At 39.4% G+C, this 16,419-nt stretch overlaps 1 protein-coding gene across 6 annotated transcripts in view; it reads right to left on the reverse strand.

The window, feature by feature from the left end:
* Positions 1–16,419, reverse strand: part of TRPM3 (transient receptor potential cation channel subfamily M member 3) — a gene marked incomplete at its 5' end in the record, with an annotated part of 816,760 nt that overhangs the window by 331,989 nt on the left and 468,352 nt on the right. The window lies entirely within an intron of this gene.

Here is a 16,419-nt window from a genome sequence, read left to right on the forward strand (position 1 = left end):
CTGGCGTGGGGAAGAGGACCTGGGGCTGCATCACTACAATGGTGTAAGGGAGGGCTGGGCAGAGGGGCTAAAGTGCTCTGTGATTTTTGTTGTGAGTTTTGAATTGATGGGTGAGGGTGCATCAAAAAATACAGAGATCTGGACAGATTCCAAAACACCAATTCAAACATGTGGTAACCATGTCATCCCCACTTCCTCAGGTTCTGTTCCCTTCTCAGTTTACTGAGCACTGCGCCCACTCTACTCAAGGCACCAATGACTCTCTGTTGCTAACTCCTGCATGCTTTATGGGAGTTACCTTCTATGAGCCCTCCTCACATCTGCCCCTGCTAACCGCAGCTTCCTCCTGGGTGCTCTCTCTACCTTTGGTAAATATGTCTCCATTTAATCATGCTTTTCCTTCTATCTCTCTGCTGATTCTTTCTCATTCTTTGCAGATTACCTGTCCTCTGAACATTCTTTAAATAGTGATGCTGCCCATTTTCAACCCCTTCATATCATGAAATGTTGCGAATTATCAGTAATATTACTCCTTTCTCCCTCTACCAAGGTGTCTCAGCAGCTGAAATTCCACCATTAGACATTTGTTTCTTTATGGTTTACCTTGTGTAATGCAATAACTTATGCAAGAGATACCTTATTAAACTACTAATGGGTTAAAGTACACCTGCTTTTCAGAGCCATTCTCCTCTGTGTAAGGTGGAGGCATAACAAATAATGGCTATTTCAAAGCAACTAAGTAAGAAGGGTAAGAGAAGAGTGAAAGGGTGGCACAGAACACTAAAATGAGTTTTGTTTCCTTTACAGTTTTGTTACCAAAATTCTTACCAAAGTTATTGTCTTGATGATAGAACTTTTCAAAGTGAGCAAAAGTTTCCACCTCCTCCTGCTTTGCTAATTACCCAAGAGTCCCTGAAACTTCTCTCAGAACTTGATAGTACTTCCTCCCCTTTTCTCACATACGTTAATTATTCAGCAAGATTAATGAGTTATCACTCGATTTCAGCAGCAGAGCAAATATTAGCCAGCCCAATTGCTTAAAGAAATACAGGATCTGAAAAGCTGCAGAGAGATTTACTTTAATGCTTCAAGGAACAGTTTCTTAAGATAAATCAACAAATCCCTAATTGGGTTATAGTGATCAGACACACCCACAAGGGTTGATTTTGCCAGTGAAAGATTGGAAAGAGAAATTTCCTAAGATAAATCCAACTAAAATTTATATTGAGAGAGAGAACAGGAAATCTAAATGAGGGACAGCTCAATCATTTGAATTGAGTGGTGAATTATGAAACAGAGCTGCTATAACCTTTTCCAAGCACCTTTATTCACTCTTTCTATGGCCCTGGGGAGTCCCTTCTCCTCAATGTACCCATCTATTAAGTAAAATTAATTAATACTGCTAATGACATAAGATGTTGTTCCTTGAAGTGTGAAGGTGGCAGGGTCCTTTAGAATTCAGCTTGATGAGGCAGATTCTCCATTATAATTACAGTAAGCTGCTTTCTAGCTAAAGTTAAGAAGCTAAAGTGAGGAATCCAGATGATATCTCAGTATTTAAAATACACAACACAGGTTCTCAGTTGGGTGGTTTCAACCTTCCTATCATCAATTCAGAATTCCTGCAGGTGCTGGAACCCCTCCCTGTATGGACCTTTTGAAACTATTCTGGCCAGAATTTATCTGCCAGCTACTATTTTAAAAAGCATATAACGTGTTAACTTGTGTAAGACTCATTACAACCTTCTGAATTAGATACAAGTATTATCTTCGGTATATAGACAGGAAACTTAAGACACAAAAAGGTAAAATATTTTGCCTAAGTTCACCAACCTATGAAGTGACAAAGCTGGCATTTAAGCTTGTGTTTTTCATCATCAAGTTACATTATCTAAGTTTCTTTGAAACTTTGCTAGGATTCCATTGGAATATAAAAACAGCATGATTAGAGAATACTCGGTAGGGAATGGAGACAAGAAAGTGGCTCAATCTCAATCTCTTAGTTTTGGTGGTCCATCAATTCAAAATTTCTTGCATATCTACTATGTGCTAAGTGTGATGCTAGGCGGGGGGTGTTTCTTGCCCTTATGGGGTTTATGGTATGGTGGGGAAACAAAGACATATATAACAAAGGCGGTAAACAAAAATATATGAGTATACAATATAAATGGTGTGAAGGAAACAACTGTGAAGCAAATAGAAGACCGAGGCACAGACAGACCTGTTTCTATAAGGTGGCCAGGAACGGCTTCTCGGAGGAGGTGGCAGTGGAGCTAAGGCTGAAGGATGAGATAGCAATGAGAAGTTTGGGGACGGGGATGGAGAGTGGAGGGGAGGGAGTGTTTCATGCTGAAGGAGCATGTGTGCAAGGGCTTGAGGAGAGAAGTAGTTTGTATTTGAAAAAATGGAGTACAACCAGCATTGCTGTGTCTTAGTGAGGGACAAAATTAACTCTCTATTTAGAAATCATTGCAGCTTAAGTATTAATTAAGATTCTTCTTTAAAATAATAAATATTTTATGATTTCTAACAGTTTGCATATAAGAAGGCAAAAATGGAATGTGAAAATCATTGTGTAGGGTGGGGCAAAATGTGAAGAGGGTATCAGTGTGGTATCTGCCCTGGGTGGATTTTGTTGATGCACAGGCTGATTCAGAAAGGCAAGGGGCACTTAATTAAAGGTGGCAAACTGTCAGCTTTCTATTTACACTGCAGAAGACCCAGAGGGAGTGAATTGTACCAAATGAACATCTGGATAAGATTTTGTTCCCTTGAATCTCAGGCACCTTCTGAGAACTCATTGGACTCTTTGGAAAATAGATCTGATTACTGTTTATCTTGACTCCACAATTCAGCAAGTAGTTTCTATCCCCAAATATTCAACGTGAAAAAGAAATTAACCAGTCTCTATCGGTTCCAAAAACAATCAGTAGAGGCCCTTATATTTTGTTCTAAACTTGTAAGTTTTTTCCTCTTAAATCTTACCACATACTGTTTTCAACTTCTCTGGATGCCATTTGATTTTTATCTGGGAGACAAATAAATCATGCAGCTCAGATTTGGCAGGCACCAGCAGGAGCAACTGGCCAACCTTTAACTGAGATAGTTTCCAGCAACAGACTTTTGAAAAAGGAGAGACAATCTTCCTTCTTAAAAATCTACCCCAGGACCATTTTTTGACATTCTTTTTAGAGTTAAACTTGGGAATCTCACACAGGCTGTCATGTAGGTTTGTATACACACACACATACATACACAGACAAATGAATTAACCATTCAGGTTAGAGAGTCTCAGGCGATGGAGAGACTGGCAAACACATTTAGGCCAAAAAATGTACAGAAGTCCAATAGGAGAGGCAAAAGAAAATGGTGGCGGGCTTCCCTGGTGGCGCAGTAGTTGAGAGTCCGCCTGCCGATGCAGGGGACACGGGTTCGTGCCCCGGTCCAGGAAGATGCCACATGCCGCGGAGCGGCTGGGCCCGTGAGCCATGGCCGCTGAGCCGGCATGTCCGGGGCCTGTGCTCCGCAAAGGGGGAGGCCACAACAGTGAGAGGCCCGCGCACCACAAAAAAAGAAAAGAAAAGAAAAGAAAAGAAAAGGGTGTCAAGATTCAGGAAGAAGAGGTGAGCATCTCGACCTTCAACAACCATATTGGCACAATGCACAGATTATTTACAAGTCAACTTTGGCTCTTGGAGATCAAAACCTTGTTGGAAAATTCACTGGGCAGGGATTCATTTTCTTCTTTATCAGTGATCATATCATTTTTTCCACCTTCTTCAGTAATAAAGACTGGTTCTAGGTAGCATATGCCTTCCTTGCCTTCTATCTCCACTGGCATCCCACTTCAATTTCAGAAGCAATGATTTGGGATCAGACTGGGGTTGAGTCCTGGCTCCCATTTGGAGCTCCACCAATGGCTCCAGCATTGTCTTTGGGCAAATTATTGTACTAACCTCTGTAGATCATCTCTAATATGGATGGTTTTGACCAGTGTTTCTCAAATTTCAGTGGAGACCTAATGAAGAACACAGAGGTCAAACTAATTAAAGGAGAACAAAGCCTGGGCATTTGTATTTTCATCAAGTTCTCAGGTGATCCTCATATTCACCAAAGTTTGAGAACCACTGATTTTGGAGATTAAAGAGGAGCTAATGTAACAAGTACCTGGCCTACTATAAATGTTTTTTAACTAGGATCATGTGGTAAAATGGAAAGGAGTTTTTTGTCTTTGTGGAGTCCAAGATCTGAATCCCTATGTGGGTTCTACTGCCTACTAACTGTGGGAGTTTTGCTGAGTCACTTAACTTATGTGACCCATAGTGCCCTCATTTGTTAAACAGGGAATGATAGTGCCCGCATCAAGGGGTCATGAGTTGGATGAGACAAGGTGGCTCACAGGAGGTGACTGACAGACGTTGGCTGAAGAAGAAATCTCTTATCACATTTGGATTTCTTTACATATTTAGAAACTTCTAGACACAAAACTTACATGGCTTAACTCCATGAAAACTTTCTCAAGACTTAGATCACAAATACCATGAATGTAGAAATTGAAAGTATGACTGCCACTGCATTTACCCATGACACTCAGTAAAACTTCTGACACAAAATGCTTTGATTACATAACACATAGTTCCTGTATGGTTGGTTTCTTACACCCATTCAATAACCTGAGTTAACTTTCCCTAAAAGACTGAGGGAATATTTGTTTTAGTGGGTTAGGAGTTATTTTTATTGACTGTGTGCAAATCCTCTTAACTTATGACCAAAATCCTACCTAATGGCAAACAAAGGTCATAGTTACTAAACTATGCTTCCAAGTTAAGCCATTTTTTCACTCCATTAAACTCAAAAAAAAAAAAAACCTTACCATTTGGTTAAAAGATTTTGTATAGGCCTCAAAGTCTCTAAAAATGTCTGATACTGAATAATAATGTTATTGTGCAATGTTATTGAGTAATTACAATGGTGATGATGATTTTAAAGTAATTTTTTTCATTAAAAAATTGACTCCATAGAGTTATACAAGTAACAGAGAAGAAAGCGCAATCTGGCCTCTGCTCTAGTTGGCAGTACAGAAAAGGAAGCAGTTGGAGGGCTGGAGGTGGATGAATGAAAAGCAGAGAAGAGAAAACATGGAGCAGCATCATGAATGACCACTCTGCTTGAACAATCCTGCCTTCATTAAGCAAAAAAGGAAGCCACAAGCCTAAGTGAAAAGCAGCCTTGGAGCAAGGCGTGTGTTTCTCTAATGTACCTTTATTTTGTCTTCTGACTTCTGAGTTGGCTCCGTCACTTTAGACCACAGAGCCCCCATCCCTCCTTCATTTCCACACTCTCACTTTCTCTTATTTTCTCATTCCTTTCCTTCCTTTTTCTCCTTCTCTTTCCCTTATCTCTTTTTTTCTTCAAGGAATGAGATCATAAGGGAAGGGTTATTCTAGATTCTCCCTGTAAAGACTTGCCCTTTTCCTTCTCCACAAACACCCCTCATACCTTAATGGGTAAAGGTGGATGATAATGTCTTTTGACACCACTTCAAATTCCTCCATATGGACAGCTTATACCAGCAGTAGATTAAGAGACACTTAGTAGAAAAATTATAACATAACTTCATATTTCCCTTCAGTCTTTCAAAGATTTCTTGATTAAAATGTTCAGGAAGACTACATTAAACCCTTGAACTTTAAACTTTTAACAATAATCTTTTGTGGTTTACAAGGAAATGTTTATGCTCATTTATGTTTGGAAGGTTTTATCTTCTTCCATTACATAGAGACAGATTACTCTGCTCATGGGGGAAAACCCCACAGAAAAGCCTCAATAAAAACTAGCTGAGGGATCAGAAATCAATGTAGGCATGTTCATGTTTTGTATTAAACTGAAAGCATCAACAGAAGCAAGTGCTGTCATTCTTTGGGCCTCATTTGTTTTTTGCTTTAAAAGGTATTACGCCTAATTAAAGTCTTTCTGCAGGTGAAGCACGGACAGAGGTACTTTTTTAAAAGCTTGCAGTGTATTCTAATGTGCAGCCAAAGTGGAGAAACACAGTTTACAAGGAAGTGAGAAGGCCTAGGAGATTCTGCCTTGAATTTCTCAGGACAAAATAGAGTTCCTGCCCCAGCCTTGCTGGTCTCTTTCTATCTCACCATTCTGTTTTATTCCTTTTTCATAGCATAACTTACCATTTAAATTATCTTTATATACTTGTCTTGTGTGTTATTTGTGTACGATCACTCTCCTCTCTCAGGAATGTAAGATCTTGTGGACCCAGAACAATATTTGGTACAGGGTAGTTACTCTCTATATATTTGTCAAATAAATACATTTAAATACATTAAACATCAGCTTTCTCATCTTACAATGAGCCAAATACTACCTACCCAGCTAGACTGCTGTGATGATTCAGTGAAATCATGGCCACATAAACTAATGTGGAGAATGTAAAATGCCAAGAAATGTTATTCTTATTACTACACAACACTACCCAACCCAAAATGTTTCCCTGTATAGCTCCTGGCTTGAAATTTTCAACATTAGGTTCCTTTATTTGGCTGTGACTGACTATTGTTAAAATGTAAATTCCTTGTTTGGTGGAATAATATTAATTAGATGAGTTCTTATCACTTGTCAACCATTAGCAACCCTAAAATATAGAACAAGGTAATTCTGAATTAAATTTAAAATTGAGGGAGGTTCTGTACTATTCAGGCAGGGCAGCCCTCGTTAGTAAGAACTGGCTGGAGAGGTACAGAGGAAGAGAGAAGTGGAGCAGAGTGTTGAGGACACGGGGTCCAATGGGACCAGAAAAGGGAGAGAGAAGTATGTGAATAATAAACTCTGTTGACCCTGAACTAGGAAGATCTTGGGTCAACTCTGGTCAGAAAGGTGGAGCAGACATGCTTTTAGTTAACGTTAGTTAAACACCTTGTGAGCTAGACAAATGTCATATACCTTTGGCCCTCTTCAGAGGCTTCTGTGGCCGCAGATTCAACCAATCATGGATTTGATCCTTGGTTGGTTGAATCCACGGATGTGGAGGCCAACTGTAAGGGACTTGGGCATCCATATATTTTGGTATCTGCAGGGGGTCGCCCGCAAATACCAAGGAATGACTATATTACATCAAATGATATGTTACTTAATCCTTAGTGCAGCTTTTGATGTATTATTATGCTGACATTATAAAAGGGAAAATGGTAGTTCATAGATATTAAGTGCCTACGAAGGCAGAGCAGTGTAGTGGTAAGAACACTGAATTTGTAGAGAGGCAGGCAGAATCGGAAACCCAGCTCCAACATGGACCAGCCACGGGATCTCCGGCAGGTTACATACATTTCCATGCACCAGCTTCCTCTTCTGTAAAACCGAGGTGATAATAATCATAATTATCTTCCAGGGTGATGATTAAATGCATCACTATTTATAAAGCTCTCAGAATACTGGCACAAGAGTGGGTACTAATCATATACAAGGATGCATAGCTAGTTATTGGGGGCACTAGAATTTCTAAAAGCTATTCAAATGTATGTATACCTTGACAGATTTTCCCACACTGCAAACACTCATGTAACCAGCATCCAAACCATGAAACAGATTACCAGCACCCAAAAGCTCTGCTCACGCTCCCCTCCAGCCATATCCCCACGCCCTTCATTACTGATTGTCTGACTTCTAACACACAGAAGAGTCTTTCTTGTTTTTGTAATTTATATAAAAGGAGTCATACAATGTATAACCTTTTGTATCTGGCCTCTTCTAAACTTTGTATCTGTTGTTATATGTGGATAAAAATCCTTTATTCTCATGGTTGTATGTTATTCTATCTGTAAATTTACCACAACTGATATATCCAATCTACTGCTGATCCACATTTGAGTAGTTCCTAAATTTAAGCTATTACCAATAGTACTGCTATAAACCTTTCAACAATGCTTTTTGGTGAACATGTATACACATTTTTATTTGGTATGTATCTACAAGTGGAATTTCTGGCTCATAAGTTATTAATATAGTCAGCTTTAGAATATAGCGTAAAACAGAGATTAGCTGTAAATAAGTACTCCCCATGAGTAGAATATGGAAATTCTACTTTGTCTTCTTCATTGCAGCCATTCTGGAGGGGTAGAGTGGTATCTCATTGTGGATTTACTTTGCATTTCCTTGATGACTAATGAAATTAAACAGCTATTTATTGGGTATTTGGATACCTTGTATAAAGCAACACCAAGATTTAAACTGAGGTTTTTCTAAGTCAAAAGCCTGTGCTCTCTCTTTTTTATTTTATAAATAACTATCCCCACCTTTCATTTTACAAATAACTGCCTCTCTCCAAAGCTTTTCAAAGAATTATAAGTTCCAATTTAGAAATCAAGGGCTTTCACTATTTTTATTCTGTATTCACTTTTTTTTTTTCTTTTGTAATTTAGAGAACTATGCTCTGGTAATGGAGGGGAGGAAGGGGGTCTTTTATAAAAGACTGTCTTGCACTTCCTTTTGTTTCCATTCAAAGTGGAATTAGAAAATTATCTTGGCTCTGCAGGCCTGCTCAGCGTTTGGAGCGGGGGAGGGGAAGACGGTAAGGAAGGATGACCTACTTCTGGAGGCTCCATGACATCGTTTTTAGTGACTGCAAGGTGTTTTCATGACATTTATGTTTGAAACTGAGCCAGGGGTGCATGGGGGGTAGGAAGATTGGGTGTATGTGTGAGAATAATGACAGTACAGTGCGTCTGTGAGTACTTTGCAGGAGAATGCATGATTGCAGCTTGGGTTTTAAGTTTTACTTTTCACTGTTATCACATACAGGTATACCTAAGTCTCTCATACTTCCTCCAAAGCCTTTTGTAGGGACAGTAAATAGGGAAAAATTACTATTATTAAGATATATCTCTTGTAAACACTTAAGTTGTTCCTGCTTTTCTTTATATTTGTGAGAGTGCACAGAAACACCACCAAACTCCTTAACACAACTTGATTTTATAAATAACAGTATAAGTAGTATCCAGGATACAGCTCCTACATATTTATTCTCACCCTCAAAAGCCTTTCTTGCCTTCAGATAGAACACTAAACTGCTCTTCATTGTCATAAAAGGGTTCCAGCTAATGAATATATCTTCTTGGCTTATGTTCAAATCACACACAGTTTTTCCTCTCCTGGATTTGAAAGAATCTTATTCCTTTAGAATCTTTCTCAAATATAAATTATTTAAAATAATTTTTTTTATCTTGGGAAACACTAGAGAGGTGCATTTTGAATCATTTGTGCCAATGTGAACATTGCAGAAAATAAAATGTACTTTAACAGTTCCAACTGTATGCATTCCTTGTCTTTTTCTCTAATGAAACACTAAGCTTGAAAAATAAAGAGCCTTTTGACGACTGAAATACGTTTTTTTAACATGCTTTCTGGTTTGGTTACGTTGATAAAAAACTGAAACTGTGACCAGTGGGCTGGGTTGCAGGTTAAAGATGAATGAATCTATTAACAATTGAAGAGACTGTCTCCAAAAATATGGCTTGGGTAGTTGAGAGACTATTAAACAAACATGACCCTGTTAGGAATTTACAAGAAGCAAAGAGTATTTCTGCTGCTCTCAGCAGTTGGTATTCCAGCCACTACTCACGGTAAGTGGCCAGCCCAAAAGATAATCCCTGCTTCCAATGAATTCACAACATGACATTGGACCAGGAGCTACTTTTGACACAGATTTCCCTGAACTACTTAAACCATCTGCCCTATTGCCAAGAGTGGTAACTAATGCAGGAAGATGCTTTTTTGCTTCAAAGGAATGATCGTATTATGTCCTTACTACAGACTGATCTACTGTGTTGCTGATTCTGGAATTTTTCTCTATGTTGTGGTTTTAGGGAAAGAAAGTGTAATGCCCTTAGCTTAAATTTTCATGACATCTACCTGACTCAGTAATTATACTCAAATTTATTTGTTCTTCAATTAGTATTTAAATATCTACCATAGGCTGAGCATGGAATCAAACCCTGGGCAAGCAGTGTTCTATAAAATAGACATGACCGGGCTTCCCTGGTGGCACAGTGGTTGAGAGTCCGCCTGCTGATGCAGGGGACGCGGGTTCGTGCCCCGGTCCGGGAGGATCCCGCGTGCTGCGGAGCGGCTGGGCCTGTGAGCCATGGCCACTGAGCCTACGTGTCCGGAGCCTGTGGTCCGCAACGGGAGAGGCCACAACAGTGAGAGGCCCGTGTACCGCAAAAAAAAAAAAAAGAACATATTATGATTTAACCAACTTAGCTTGTGGAAACAATGACTAGATATTGCATCTCAAGATTCATCCTTAGTAGATGCTTAATGAAGAATTATGTTTGAATAGGTGGAAAGAGGGAATGTCAACAAATAATGATGATAAACTTCTTGAGTAATTTTCAGTTCAATATAAGTAACTCTCTAAATTGGTGAACCATATGACCAAGGTAATCAAAAAAAAAAAAGAAAAAAGAAAAAAGCACACTTGACAACATTCTATTATCCTGTAAATAATCAAATTATGGATTAGAGGAGTTTGGCATGAAATATATATTATGTATGTAAAAGATCAAAGAAAATATAGGTACAACATTAAGAAGAAAACTAAATCTTTTAAAATATAACACATTCTATTTTATTTTATTACATTGCTAGCTTCTCCTCACTAAATACACTCTGTAAATCAGGCATACTAAACCATTATGATCCTTCTAGAATTTGAGAAATAGGACAGAATGTGAGTACTGTTGCTCACATACCCAAGGTCAGTGAAGCTCATTGATAATATTTCCATTATACAGTCTGTTCTTGAGTCTCTGCAGTAACTTCCAGGGATATACAGATTTTGCAGAGCTAAAGGAATGTCTTCTGGAAGGGCTGCTTGTTCTTTTCTGTTTCCTAATAGCACTCAACATGACAGACGTTTTGGTAATGAGGATGGAATTCTATTTAAACAAGCAAAACAACTAAGACACATTCAAAGAAGCTGTGACTTGTTTCACTGCACTTCAGCCTTCTAGAATTACTGATCAGTTGAACAAAGCTTTCCCCTAAACCTATGGGCTGACTCTGTGCTAAAAGTGGCTGCTCTAGGGCAGACCAAAATGTTCAAGGTCAGGAGGCTCCCTGGGATCCACAACCCAAGAAGCCTTGATTCTACCTCCAGAAAACAAATGCAATGCCCTGAAAAGAAAAGTATCATCTCCTAACCATCAATGAGCCCAAATTGCTTCCTTAAAAGATTTGCTCACAGTCTTTCAACTAAGATTCTAATATTTGATGAACTGGTGGCACTAATGAAAGCACACTTTTCTTTAGCAGCAAAGTTTTATTGCTCATCTTACAGCCTGAACCCATAGACAGGGGATGGTCTCACTCCTACAACTACAATTTGTTGAATTCTTAAATGGTGTTTTAGGACACATTTTTATATGTGGAATTCATAATACAGCTCTTAATAGGGACTTTGGTAATGAAGAGATTCTTGCTAGTGAGATGTCACGGAAATTAAACGAGCAATTTCTAGTAATTGTTCACATTACCTAAGCAGAAGACTCTTGACACTGGGATAAAGTTCATACAGAAAATGTACAATTATACAGTTCATTTCAGATACACTGATTGTTTTTGAGCACCTCTGATGTACCAATTTTCTGATAAGCACCAGGAGTTTGGAGATGAATAGGACATGGCCAATTTATGGAGGCACTTAAAGTCTGCTCTCCTGAAGGTTAAGTAGCAATTCATCTGAAAGATGAAGGGAGGGAGGGGAGTAGGGGAGATAGGAAGCTAGACAGAGGGGTTAGCAGATGACCATGAGTGTCAGAGGAAATGACAATAGCTTAGTCAGGCTGTAGTGGAGCTGCAGCCTGTGGGAGGTCACTGGAAGATGAGTCTGGATAGGCAAGGAGGAACCAGGTACTGAAAGTCCTAGTCAAGTCATGTGAGAAAATCTGAACTTTATCCAGAAAATAAGGGAGAGCCACTGAAGGAATTTTCAAGCAAAGAAGTGAAAAAGTTGAATTAAACTCAGCAAAGAAATGATAAAGCATTCAAACCATTTTTCCTGCAACCATGCCAAGTACTAAAAAAAATGGTTTCTCTACTGACCCAAATAACCGAAATAACCTCAAAAATGGGTGCTTCTTTTCTGGTTAAAAGGATATATTGGCTAAAATTGAATACTGGTCCATAGCTCTGGGACCCCAAATGTTTCATGCTGCTCAACAGAACTTCTATGGCACAAATAAAAGACAAGGTCTATGACAGACCCCCAAATATTCTCTTTTCTTTTCCCATGGTGGGGAGTTTGCCTGACAATGTTTCATGTAATGGTCACCCAGTTTCAAAGTGCTTTTGCTTCTCAAGGTCACCTAACCAGCTTAGGCTCTGATGAGAAGGCTGTCATCTTAGCATTTATGATTGGGGCAGGGTGTCCATAGATATTCTTCCAAAGTGAAACCTAGTTCAGAGTGAACCAATCAGCCCTCGAGAAGATTATTGCAGGTAATAATCTTCTTCTGGTCTCAAAAAAAAAAAAAAAAATCAAAGTAGGACACAATACCATTTCCAGAAAAATCTGTGACATTATCAAGCATTTTTAAATGTTTCATCATGAGTACATATATACTCTTTTCAGAAATCAGGAAATACATTTTTTGAAAATCCTGATTGTTAGGAAAATAGTTCTATATATGTAGTTTTTTTTCAACCCTGTTAGCTGCACAGGGTAGGCCTTGGGCTTAGAATACATTCTCACCAAAAATTAAAAAATCCTCAAAGCCTGTGCTGGACTTGAGACAGAAGAGCACTTTCTCTGTTTCAGACTCAGTGTGAACTCCTTTGTTCTGCTTAAGTGTATATGTCATATGGCACCTGGTCAGCTCCACAGCTCTACCTGTCCCTTACAGGGAGGGGATGGGGTTTCTGTTCTGTGTCACAACTGGGGTGCATGTAGGCACCATGGGTGATGGATGCCCAACTACTGAAGCTGGTATTGCTCTGTCTCTTCTTTATTAAGTAAAACACTATTCCATCCAGTACTTGACATCATTGTGTTTTCCTTGGCAACTCTAATATCAAGATGCAGTAGGCAGAAGTGTCTGGACTTCTACTCCTGATAACAGGCAACATATGCCAGTTGCTCAACACTGATTATATGCTTAAATACTTAAAATTACTTTCTAGGCAATAAACATGGCATTATTCAATACAAAGTGAGATCACCACAGAATTTGGCCAAGAGTCCAAGAATCTAGGTCATAAATTGGCCATCGCTCTTTACCAGGTTCCAAAGGAAATTTATGTACACATAACCACTGAACTCCAATGCAGAACTCTCCAGTGAGGTGGAAGAGGCCCTGGGTAGAACCACTAGGGCCTACACAAGGTGGATTGAAAAGACCACAAGCCGGAGTAGAGGGCACCACTGGGCCCAAGCCCAAATCTCAGCCACACCACTGCAAAGGCTCTCATCCAGGGCCAGCCCAAGAGCTCAAAGAGGAAGATGGAGGAAACATTTTCTGAAACGCCTATAGTAGATTTAGTTTAGAGAAACTTCGGTAGGTCTTCTGAGACTGGGGCATCAGGAACATCCCTGAAGAAATAGCACCCCAAAAAGAAATACACAGAGAGGACCAGGCTTCTTCCAGGAGGAAATGGGCCACCTCTACCATGGTTACATGGGGACAAAGGTCAGAAGGGAGCAGAAGGAAACCAAAGAGAAAGAGACAACTAGCTACTTCTCCCTAGCATAATGTAAGGAAGTCCATGTATGGAGAGACTGTGACACTCCCTGGTCCCCCTTCCTTCTCTGCCCAGGACAGTGACATTCTCTCCATTACCCCTATAGCTCAATAACCAATAATATATCCTTGAGCATGTCCACCAGGCCTCTTCGGTGGAAGAGGAAAATGCCTTGATCCTGACCCAATTTGATTAAAGGATCAGTTGTCAGTGTGTAGACGGATGTGAGAGGGATAAGGGATTTCCAACTTCCTCCCACTAGAACCCCCCAATATCACAGTAACATCCTATTTCCTTGTCTCTAACCCTAATCTCTGTACTATGAACAACAGTGACTTGGGAGGGGGCAAGTCTTCCATTGGATGTGCACTTTTTATGTTGCTTTTTTTTTTTTTGAAAAGCTCTTATTAAATTAATGGTGCAACTCCTAATTGTTGGAAACTTAGAACTGTGGAAATAGTATAACATATGAGAGAATACAGAAATAGTCTAGCTTCTCACTCTCAAATAATTCTGATTTAACATTTGAGATCCTTGCTTTCTAACTCTAGTCTTTTCATGCAAGTGTTATTAAAGAAATGGCTTTGAAGAGCAGGAGTGTGTCAGCTTGTGTTGTCAACTGCACATCACTCCCATCCTTGGGGAGAAGCCTGGTACCCACACTTCCTGGGATCCCTCGCCCTCTAGGTTCCAATTTGAATTATGCCAGTGGGAATCCTTGCAGGAAAGCTGGAGCACAGAAGAGGAGAAGCCTGCATTCTCCAGCAGCAGCCAGGCGAACACTGACAGATGCCTAGAGCAGATTTTGCCTGGGGCTTATTACGTGAGCAGTGGCAAGTCACTCGGGAATTGCCGGCAATTAAAGATTATCAGCAACAGCTTCTCTGTGTTTCCTGCACTTCTGGAGTTCCTGAAAACCAGCAGCATTCTCCCCCTGACCTTAGCTTCTGCAGCCCTTCCAACAGTTATATCAGCCTCTAATTCCCTATATTACATTCTTTTTTGCTTGAAGTAGAGTGATTGAAAACAAGTGACAATCACATTCTCCTTTTTCCTATGTAACACCCCTCTGCCTTTAGCTATCAAAAGTTTTTTAAACAGTTAGGGAGTAGTCTTTTTTTGGAGGCTGTTTCTGCATTGCAGAAGAGATTACAGGAAGAATAAGGAATATTCTTTGGCTTATTTAGTTCCCTTACTTCATCTAATTATCTTTATTTATATTTATACTTCATACTCCTGTCTTCAGATATCTTCACTATTCCACATGGCTACATAATTATAGTAGCAGTGGCAGTTAACATCTCTCTTGTTCTTAATACTTTTAAATTCATATTTATATATTTTATTTCACTTGATCTTCATGGTACTTTTATACCTACAATGGAATGGCATTATATCTTCCTAGTTAACAGGTGGGAAATTTGAAACCCAGAGAAGTGATTTATTTAAGGCCACACAGAAACTCAGGGATTATGCTAGAACCAGAATCCAAGATTTCTGACCACTACTATTCCAGGGTGTCTGATAGTACTCTACTAGCTCACTAAGATGGTGACTCTGCATATATCTTTCATGATGGGTGAAAATTTCCTATAGAATGAGGCCCGTGAATTCTGAGTTACCATGTTTCTTTTCTGTGAATAGCCTTTGTCAATTCTTCGAGTCTCATTTTTCAAATTAATATAACAAGCTCAATGGGTAAATGCAAGATCATTGGGGGGGGGCAGCTCCATGATTATTAATTGGCATCTAATATATTTGGTATACTGGAAAAGTGTAACAATAGTGAGAGTGACAGTATATCATTATCTCTGACAACCTTTCAGTGGCCAGTGCCAATTAGTCAGTAGTCTAATATCTATTGAATGAGTTTTCATATCAGAGGCACTCCCAGGATTCTAATTGTACTATTTGGCAGTGTTACTTGAAGGGCATTCAACTGAGAATCAGAAAGAGATACATATTTGCTTACTCCAAGATAAGCTTTTCAGAATAAAAAGATAAAGAAATTAGGCAATATTGAGAATAGCATAGCACAGAATATACTTAACATATAAATAAATGCAGAATTTGGATAGCTTTTAGGATTTAATCTTATTTTTTAGTCACATGAACAAATATAGCCAAGACTCTACTTAGAGAAATGCACATTTTTCACCTCAGAAAGGTTTGTAATTAATTCAACATTTCTACTTAAGGATAGTAAATTTTAAATAGAAAAAAATAAGAAAAAATAAATTTGTGGGCTTCCCTGGTGGCACAGTGGTTAAGAATCCGCCTGCCAATGCAGGGGACAAGGGTTCGAGCCCTGGTCTGGGAAGATCCCACATGCTGAGCAGCAACTAAGCCCATGTGCCACAACTACTGCGCCTGTGCTCTAGAGCCACAAGCCACAACTACTGAGCCCGCATGCTGCAACTACTAAAGCCCGTGTGCCTGGAGCCTGTGCTCCACAACAAGAGAAGCCACCACAATGAGAAGCCCGTGCACAGCAAGGAAGAGTAGCCCTCATTCCCCACAACTAGGGAAAAGCCCATGTGCAACAACAGAGACCCAACGCAGCAAAAAAAAAAAAAAAAAAAAAAAAAAAAAGCAACATATTAGCAAGGCAAATGGAATAGCTGTAGCAAGCTTTTAATGCAAAGATAAAGATGTTGAAAATCTGTAAGA

Source organism: Mesoplodon mirus (genome assembly GCF_964341445.2).
Source record: "Mesoplodon mirus genome assembly, chromosome: 1".
NCBI lineage: Eukaryota > Metazoa > Chordata > Mammalia > Artiodactyla > Ziphiidae > Mesoplodon > Mesoplodon mirus.